Source organism: Abrus precatorius, unplaced genomic scaffold (genome assembly GCF_003935025.1).
Source record: "Abrus precatorius isolate BTA unplaced genomic scaffold, Abrus_2018 Scaffold3, whole genome shotgun sequence".
Lineage (NCBI taxonomy): Eukaryota > Viridiplantae > Streptophyta > Magnoliopsida > Fabales > Fabaceae > Abrus > Abrus precatorius.
Genome location: NW_020874373.1, coordinates 19,935,982 through 19,944,686, shown reverse-complemented (window position 1 = coordinate 19,944,686; position 8,705 = coordinate 19,935,982). Strand labels below are relative to the sequence as shown.

The 8,705-nt window shown below is 39.4% G+C and overlaps 1 non-coding gene across 1 annotated transcript; it reads left to right on the top strand.

The window, feature by feature from the left end:
• Positions 1-4,666: 4,666 nt before the first annotated feature.
• Positions 4,667-4,771, top strand: LOC113864033. Its single transcript, XR_003504641.1, has one exon. It is a non-coding gene; the product is annotated as a small nucleolar RNA R71 (small nucleolar RNA).
• The last annotated feature ends 3,934 nt before the right edge of the window (positions 4,772-8,705 follow it).

The following is an 8,705-nucleotide window of genomic DNA, read 5'->3' as shown; positions in this document are numbered from 1 at the left end:
TCACTTTCAAGTCCAATAGTAGCAACTCCAGGAAGCCCAGGACGCCACTCTCTGAAGCATGATGCACGTGGCCACTATTGCCTTTCAAAGTGGCTACACGCATCCAAATTTTCCACTTTCAAGTCCAATAGTGGCAACTCCCGAGAATTTACAAACTTACGAGAATTGCACGTGAACACTTTCAAGGCCCAAAGTGGACACTTTCAAAGGAAAAAGTGGACACTTTGCTGACATGTCATCCACTATAAATAGATTTTAGGAATTAGGGTACAGGACTTTTTTGACACTTTACACAATTTTTCCTTTGCCAAATTGAGACATTTTCCCAGAACATTGGAGTCTTGGGTGACAGCCAAGGGTCCTCTATAGGTTTTAATTTCCAATTTCCCTTTTGATTTTGGTTGAATTTACATTAATGTTACTTACGTTCTTGCATTTCTTTCTTTCATTTGTGAAGCCCATCCACATGGAGGGCTAAACTTCCTTGTAATTCCTAGTCAATGCACATGAATCTTGAATTCTTGGGATTAATTGCAATACAAATCTTTCTTTCCTTGAATTTATTGACCCCAATCTTTGAATGAAATGGAATTTGCATGAAGGGAACATTGCTTAATGAACCCTAAATTACCCAACGAAATTCTAATTCAAAATTGCTTAGTTTTGATTAATCCTTGAGGTTGCTTAATCTTAGGGATAGAGATTGGAGCCCATTAAGATGCTTAATTTTAATTGGGATGTTAAAGTTAATTTTTGCTTGTTAGATTAACTTAATTCAAGGGAAAGAAAGGGGATTATTGAATCATTTGAAAGAATAATGATGGAACTCATTGATTGACTAGGAATTACTCATTTGAATTGATTGAATTTCACTAGTTTACATTTTGCTCTTGATTAAAATCTGGAAATTGTCAAACCTCCCCCCAATTTACTTGATTTAAAATATATGTTCATACTTGTTCGATGTATGTTCCCAACCAAAAATTCCTTGGAGATGACCTAGGACAACACCCTAGTACTGCATTCATTTCTTTGCATATTTGATGAGGATTAACGACAATCTTTTGCATGAATGGAGAGAAATTGAGAGAATTACCTGGCTTGAAGCCTTGGGTGTGGTGAGGGAAGGGGCGTCTTGGGACTAGGAGTGAGTGGGTGTGAATGGGTGTAAGTGGGTGTGTGAAATTGGAACGTGAAAGCGGGTGCGTGCTGGGTGTGAGTGTGAGGTGAGGATTGAGTGAAATTGGTGAGCGTGTCTACTTTCAAGGGAACTAGTGGCTACTTTGGGTTGGGCCTAAAGGGAATAGTGCAAATGGGGTGGTGGACGTTCCTACTTCAACAAGAAAAGTGGGAACACCAAAGAGGCAAAATTGGAGTGTGAATTGCGCGTGTCCACTTTCAATTAAGAAAGTGGGAACTATAGATAGGCTAAATTGCATCCCAATTTACGCGTGGCCACTCTTGATTGAAAAAAGTGACAACTACAGTGAGGGGGTGTGTGTGGGCATATGTGCGTGGTGACTGTGGGGGGCAAAAGTGGGAACTCTAGAGAGTTCCCCTTCCTGAGCATATGCGCGTGGTGACTATGGGAGGCTAAAGTGGGAACTCCAGAGAGTTAAAATGTGAGAAGATTTGCGCGTGGCCACTATTGGTCTCCAAAGTCTCCACGCGCAAATGATCGACCTCCTGGGCGCCAAAGGGGACACTCCCACTCTTATAAGTGGGAACTACAGAGAAGGAATTGCTTACCTTGAGCCAAAGAAGTCACTATAGCCTATGAGAGTGGCCACTTTCACAAAAAACAAATTGTACCAAGCATGAATGAGCACCCAAAGTGTTTGCTGCTGCCACAATCCCTGCAAAAATTCTGAGTCCACAGAAAATTATTTACACAAAATTGAATTATATCAGAAATTTATCTACAAATGAAAACAAATAAAAATAAAAACTTAATTGAAAGAATACAAAGGGAAAGAACAAAATTCCTTATTCACGTGTGAGTTGCCTCTCACAGAGCGCTTCTTTAACGTCACTAGCTTAACGTGCGAAGTGATTTACTCATGACAGGGGTCTTGGTTGAAGGAATTGATGGGGGAGTACACATCCACCTCTTCAATCTCCTCCAAGGGAACTGAGTTCTCCAAAAAAAATGCTTCAGGCAATGTCCATTTACTGGAATGCAGCCTTCCAGTCATGAACTTGAGACATGAGTTGAATAGAAGCATCTTTTGACGTACACAGGACTCTCCTCTACCTATCAATTTATCATGATACTGCTTGGTTCTCTCCTTATAGGTTCTTGAGTCTTCATATGCTCCGAAGTGCAGCGCTTCTAGTTCTTGGAGTTGTGGCTTCCTTTTCCTCTTCCTCTTTCTCTTTCTTTTCCTCTAAAGCTGCTTCACTAGTTTAGTCCTCTCTTTCAACAGAATTTTGTGCATGCACAGGAGAGGGCTAATACCAGGAATGTCAGCTAAAGTCCATCCAATAGCTCTCTTGTGCCTTTTAATTACTTCCAACAATATCTCTTCTTGATCGCCTTCAAGCTTGGTGGAAATAATGAATGGAAGCTTCTCATAATGTTCTGGTAGGGGCTTCAACTCCAATGTGGGAGGTTGCTCCACAAAAGGAAGTGATTTGACACTTTCATTTGACAAAGTCTTTGCAATATTCAAACCAAAGGCATTAGATTCAACTGTATTTGTTGTACTCAATACATCACATTCTAATCCTATAGAATTTTAAGGTTCATCAATGTTGAAAGTAGTAGAATTTGCATTCAAATAATTAGAAATCTCAGCACAAATGTCACATAGAGAAGAACTATTACATGATTCACAATTGGAAGTATCTACACAATCAGAAAAATTAAGGAGAGAGTCTCCTCCTAGAAATTCAGACAAACTATCATCTATTAATTCATCAAGATGGTTAATGTGGAAAATAGGGTGTTCTTCATTTAGGTGCTTCATAGCATCCAGTATGTTAAAGCAGACAACACTGTCTCCAAACTCTATAGTAAGTGATCCGGCATGCACATCAATCTTCGTTCTCGCAGTCTTTAAGAACGGTCTTCCCAAAATGATTGGTGCAACACTATCCATTGACTCTTTCATGTCAAGGATATAAAAATCAGCTAGAAAAATGAGGTCATTCACCCTCACTAACACATCCTCCACAAGTTCAGCTGGATGTGCTGTGCTCCTGTTTGCTAGTTGGATGATGACACCTATGGGCTGCAATGGTCCAAGAGACAAAGATGTGAAGATAGATAAAGGCATAACATTAATAGATGCACCTAAATCAAGCATGGCATTATCTATCCTATTGTTGCCTATAATGCAGGGAATAGTAAAAGTCCCTGGATCTTTGCATTTCTCAGGCATGGAAGTTTTCTGCCTCTCAAAAAGAGCTGATACATTCCTCCCCATGTTCACTCTTTCATTACCCTTTAGCCGCCTTCTATGAGTGCATAAGTCCTTAAAGAATTTGGCATACTTTGGGATTTGCTTTATAGCATCTAACAAGGGGATATAGACTTCAACTTTTCTGAAAGTATCCATAATTTCTTTATCAACCTCTTCTTGCTTCTTGCTGGGCTGAACCATTCTTTGAGGGAAGGGAATAGGAATGGACCTCTCCTCTTTGTCTACCACTTTTGGTTGACATGGTGTGGGCATAGGTGCAGGCTGCTCTTGGCTCTTAATCTCTCCTCCTTCACTTTCTGCAGCTAAAGTGCAACTAGGTAATGGCACTCACATTCTTTGGGTTTGTTACAGTTTGTGCAGGGAGATTGCCTGAACCTTGAGATTGAAGTTGATTTAGGGATAAAGCAAGTTGACCCATTTGATTCTCCAAGGTCTTGATACTTGCTTGAGTCTGTTGTTGGAAGGCCTGACTCTGTTGCTGGAAATTGAGATTATTCATGGTGAGTTGCTTCACAAGGTCTTCCAAAGATGACTCACTCTTTTGAGGTGCAGGAGCTAGTGAAGGGGATGTTTGATGGTGTTGTTGAGATAAAGATGATGGATGGTGATGTTGTTGGGCTAAATATGGATTGCTTTGTCCAACTTGATGCGGTTGGAAATGGTTGTTGGATGGTTGGCTAGAGCCTTGATGCTGTGCATTTCCTCCCCACCTTAAGTTAGGATGGTTCCTCCAACCGGGATTATATCTATTGGAAGATAAATCCCAGCTTTGTTGTTGCTGCGGCTGCTGAAAAGGGAATTTATTAGTATAAATATTAGCAGCGTAAGCTTGAGGATTACCTTCTGAAGATTCAGTTTCTTGCAATGCGAGGCAACTATCAGTGAAGTGATCCGTAGATGAACAAATCCCACAAAGCATTGCTGGAATGGATGGAGGTGGAGGTGTATATGCAGCAGAATTCTTTTGGATGGATGCCAACTATTTTACCATAGAAGCCAACTCATCTAGCTTATGCTCCAGCTTGTGTGAATCTGAAGTTTGAATCTCATTGACACTCCTAGTCATAAGAGAATTTTGCCTTGTAGCAAACTGTTGAGAGTTAGCTGCCATATTTTCAATGAGGTTTCTAGCGGCAGCAGAAGTTTTGTCAACTAGGGCTCCCCCACTAGCTACGTTGATCATGCTCCTATCCATTGGGTGTAAGCCCTCATAGAAGTATTGGATTAGGAGCTGGTCACTTATCTGATGATGGGGGCAGCTAGCACAAAGTCTCTTGAAACGCTCCCAATATTCATACAAACTTTCCCTTTCCAGCTGCCTAATACCACATATTTCCTTTCTTATTGAGGCAACTCTTGAGGCAGGGAAAAATTTTTCTAGGAACAATCTCTTGAGGGTGTCCCAACTTGTAATAGAGCCAGGTGGAAGATAATACAACCAGTCTTTAGCCAAATCCATAAGAGAGAATGGAAATGCCTTCAATTTGACATGCTCCTCCGGAACACCTTGAGGTCTTATGGTGGAACATACAATGTGAAACTCCTTCAAGTGTTTGTGAGGGTCTTCACCTGCAAAACCATGGAATTTAGGTAGAAGGTGAATTAATCCAGTTTTCAAAACAAAAGGGGCGTCTACATCTAGATATTGAATGCACAATGTTTGGTATGTGACATCCGGTGCAGCTAGCTCCTTAAGAGTTCTCTCATCACCTGCCATTGCTCCAAAACTAGAGTCAAGTGAAAATGTAGAAGAGTAAACAGAAATTGGTGTCACAGATTGCAAAGATGCAGTAGGAGATGATGATGGTTCAGAGTGTTCAGAGTGATCCCTATGTGTCCTAATGTTCCTATGAAAAGTCTTATCAATCTCCTGGTCTAATGGATACAAATCCCCAGGGTTTGATCGGGTCATGCACTAGATATCAACTAACTAAATTGAAAGCAAATTGAGTAAATGAAATAACAAGAACAGTTTGAAATCTCTCTGCAGAATTCTGCAGAATTATGCAGCAAAGGTGCAAAAAAACAGAGTAATATGCAGCAAAATGAGTGCAGAAAATTGAAAGTGAGTAATTGAAAAATTGCAGCACTTGAATGAAGAAAATGATGTAGAAAATATTGCAACAACAATGCAGAAACAGATCACAAAATTCGTATGACTTTCAACACAACACAAAAACTCAAAATGAAACAAACACACTAACATGCAAGACACAAAAACAGAGTACCATGCATGTTCAACATAAGTTCAGCACCAAAAACTCCCCGGCAATGGCGCCAATTGATGAAACGAATTTAGCTACTCGTCATGCAAAAGATTGTCGTTAATCCTCATCAAATATGCAAAGAAATAAATACAGTACTAGGGTGTTGTCCTAGGTCGTCTCCAAGGAATTTTTGGTTGGGAACATACATCAAACAAGTGTGAACATATATTTTAAAGCAAGTAAATTAGGGGGAGGTTTGTCAATTTCCAGATTTTAATCAAGAGCAAAATGTAAACTAGTGAAATTCAATCAATTTAAAATGAGTAATTCCTAGTCAATCAATGAGTTCCATCATTATTCTTTCAAATGATTTAATAATCCCCTTTCTTTCCCTTGAATTAAGTTAATCTAACAAGCGAAAATTAACTTTAACATCCCAATTAAAATTAAGCATCTTAATGGGCTCAAATCTTTATCCCTAAGATTAAGCAACCTCAAAGATTAATCAAAATTAGCAATTCTGAATTAGAATTTTGTTGGGTAATTGAGGGTTCATTAAGCAAAGTTCCCTTCATGCAAATTCTATTTCATTCAAAGATTGGGGTCAATAAATTCAAGGAAAGAAAGATTTGTATTGCAATTAATCCCAAGAATTCAAGATTCATGTGCATTGACTAGGAATTACAAGGAAGTTTAGCCTTCCATATGGATGGGCTTCACAAATGAAAGAAAGAAATGCAAGAACGTAAGTAACATTAATGTAAATTCAACAAAAATCAAAAGGGAAATTGGAAATTAAAACCTATAGAGGACCCTTGGTTGTCACCCAAGACTCCAATGTTCTGGGAAAATGTCTCAATTTGGCAAAGGAAAAATGTGTAAAGTGTAAAAGTCCCGTTACCCTAATTCCTAAAACCTATTTATATTGGATGCCATGTCAGCAAAGTGTCCACTTTTTGCTTTGAAAGTGTCCACTTTGGGCCAAAAGAGTGTCCACGCGCAATTCACGTAAGTTTGTCAATTCTCTGGAGTTGCCACTTTTTGTGCTGAAAGTGGCTACTCTGGTGCGCATGGCCACTATTTGAGCCAATAGTGTCCACGTGCAGAAATGCTCCCAAACGGCGTCCTGGAGCTTCTGGAGTTGCCACTTTTTCACTTGAAAGTAGCTACTTTGGAACCTTTAATGCCCAGACTTGTTGTAGTTGCCACTTTTGCTCCTAAAAGTGGCTACTTTGGGGGCAACTTTCATCCAAGGGTCAAGATATCTCAGAATTAACTTGGGGACTCTGCAAAATTATCAAGACAATTAAAATTGCAATCTATATCTATGTAATTAAATGCAAATTAACCAAAAATTAATAAATCTATGATATTTACTCAAAATGTGATTTCTATATTATTTGCACTATCTAAGTCCATTTTTTTCTATCAAGGATCACCAAAAAGGCAAGTAAAAATATAATAAAAAGTGGATTCATCAGACACCTTCAGAAACGTTGAGGTGAATATACCCTTGCTGGAGGCAATTAAACAAATACTCAAGTACACCAAGTTCTTGAAAGATTTATGTACACATAGAAGGCGTCTGAAGGGTAATGAGAGGGTCAACATGGGTAGGAATGTTTCTGCACTTTTTGAGAAACAGAGAACCACAATGCCTGAGAAGTGTAAAGATCCAAGAGCATCCATTAATGTTATGCCATTGTCTATTTTTTCCTCTCTATCTCTTGGTCCCTTGTAGCCCACAAGTGTAGTAATTCAGTTGGCCAATAGAAGCACAACACATCCAGCTAGACTTGTTGAAGATGTGTTAGTGAAGGTGAATGACCTCATCTTCCCAACTGACTTCTACATCCTTGACATGCAAGAAGAGGAGTCACTCAAAAATTCTGCACCAATCATTTTGGGAAGACCGTTCTTGAAGACTGCAAGAACGAAGATTGATGTACATGCCGATTCACTCACCATGGAATTTGGGGAGAGCATTGTGCGCTTCAACATATTGGATGCCATGAAACATCCAATTCCAGAACATTCTGTCTTCCATATTGATGTATTTGATGCATTAGTGAATGAGAGCTGGACCGAAATTTTGAGAAATTCTTTCCTTAATTTTTCCCATTGTGTAGATGTTTTTGTTTGTGAATCATACGAAAATTCTTTGTATGATACTTGAGCTGAAAATTCTGATTATTTGAATGAAAGTTCTGAAATTTTTAATGTTGATGAAGTTGATTCCATAGGGGTAGAATGTGAAGTATTGGATTTAGCAAATACAGTTGAATCTAACCCCTTTGATTTGAATGTTGCAGAGATTTTGTCAAATGAAAATGCTAAATCATTTGCCTCTATAGAGCAACCTCCCACATTGGAATTAAAGCCTCTACCAGAGCATCTGAAATATGTCTATTTGGAACTAAATGAGAAGCTCCCAGTTATCATCTCCACTAAGCTTGATAGTGATCAAGAGGAGAAGTTGCTAGCCATGATCAAGAAGCACAAAAGAGCCATTGGGTGGACACTTGCTGATATACCAGGAATTAGCCCCTCCATGTGCATGCACAGAATTTTGTTGGAAGAGGATGCTAAACCGGTGAGACAACCTCAAAGGAGGGTGAATCCCATCATCCTAGATGTGGTGAAGAAGAAAGTCACCAAGTTGCTTCAAGCTGGGATCATATACCTAATCTCTGATAGCTCCTGGGTTAGCCCTGTGCAAGTGGTCCCAAAGAAATCTAGCTTACTGTGGTTAGGAATAAGAAGAATGAAATGATACTTGCCAGAGTCCAGAACAGCTGGAGAGTCTGCATATACTACAGGCGGCTGAACCAGGCAACAAGGAAAGACCACTTCCCACTACACTTCATTGATCAAATGCTTAAAAGATTGGCAGGTCAGTCCCACTATTGCTTTTTAGATGGTTACTCTGGTTATTTCCAAATATGTATTGCCCCTCAAGACCAGGAGAAAACCACATTTACATGTCCCTTTGGCACCTTCGCTTATCGAAGAATGCCTTTTCGCCTATGTAATGCTCCTGGCACATTTCAAAGATGCATGTTGAGTATTTTTT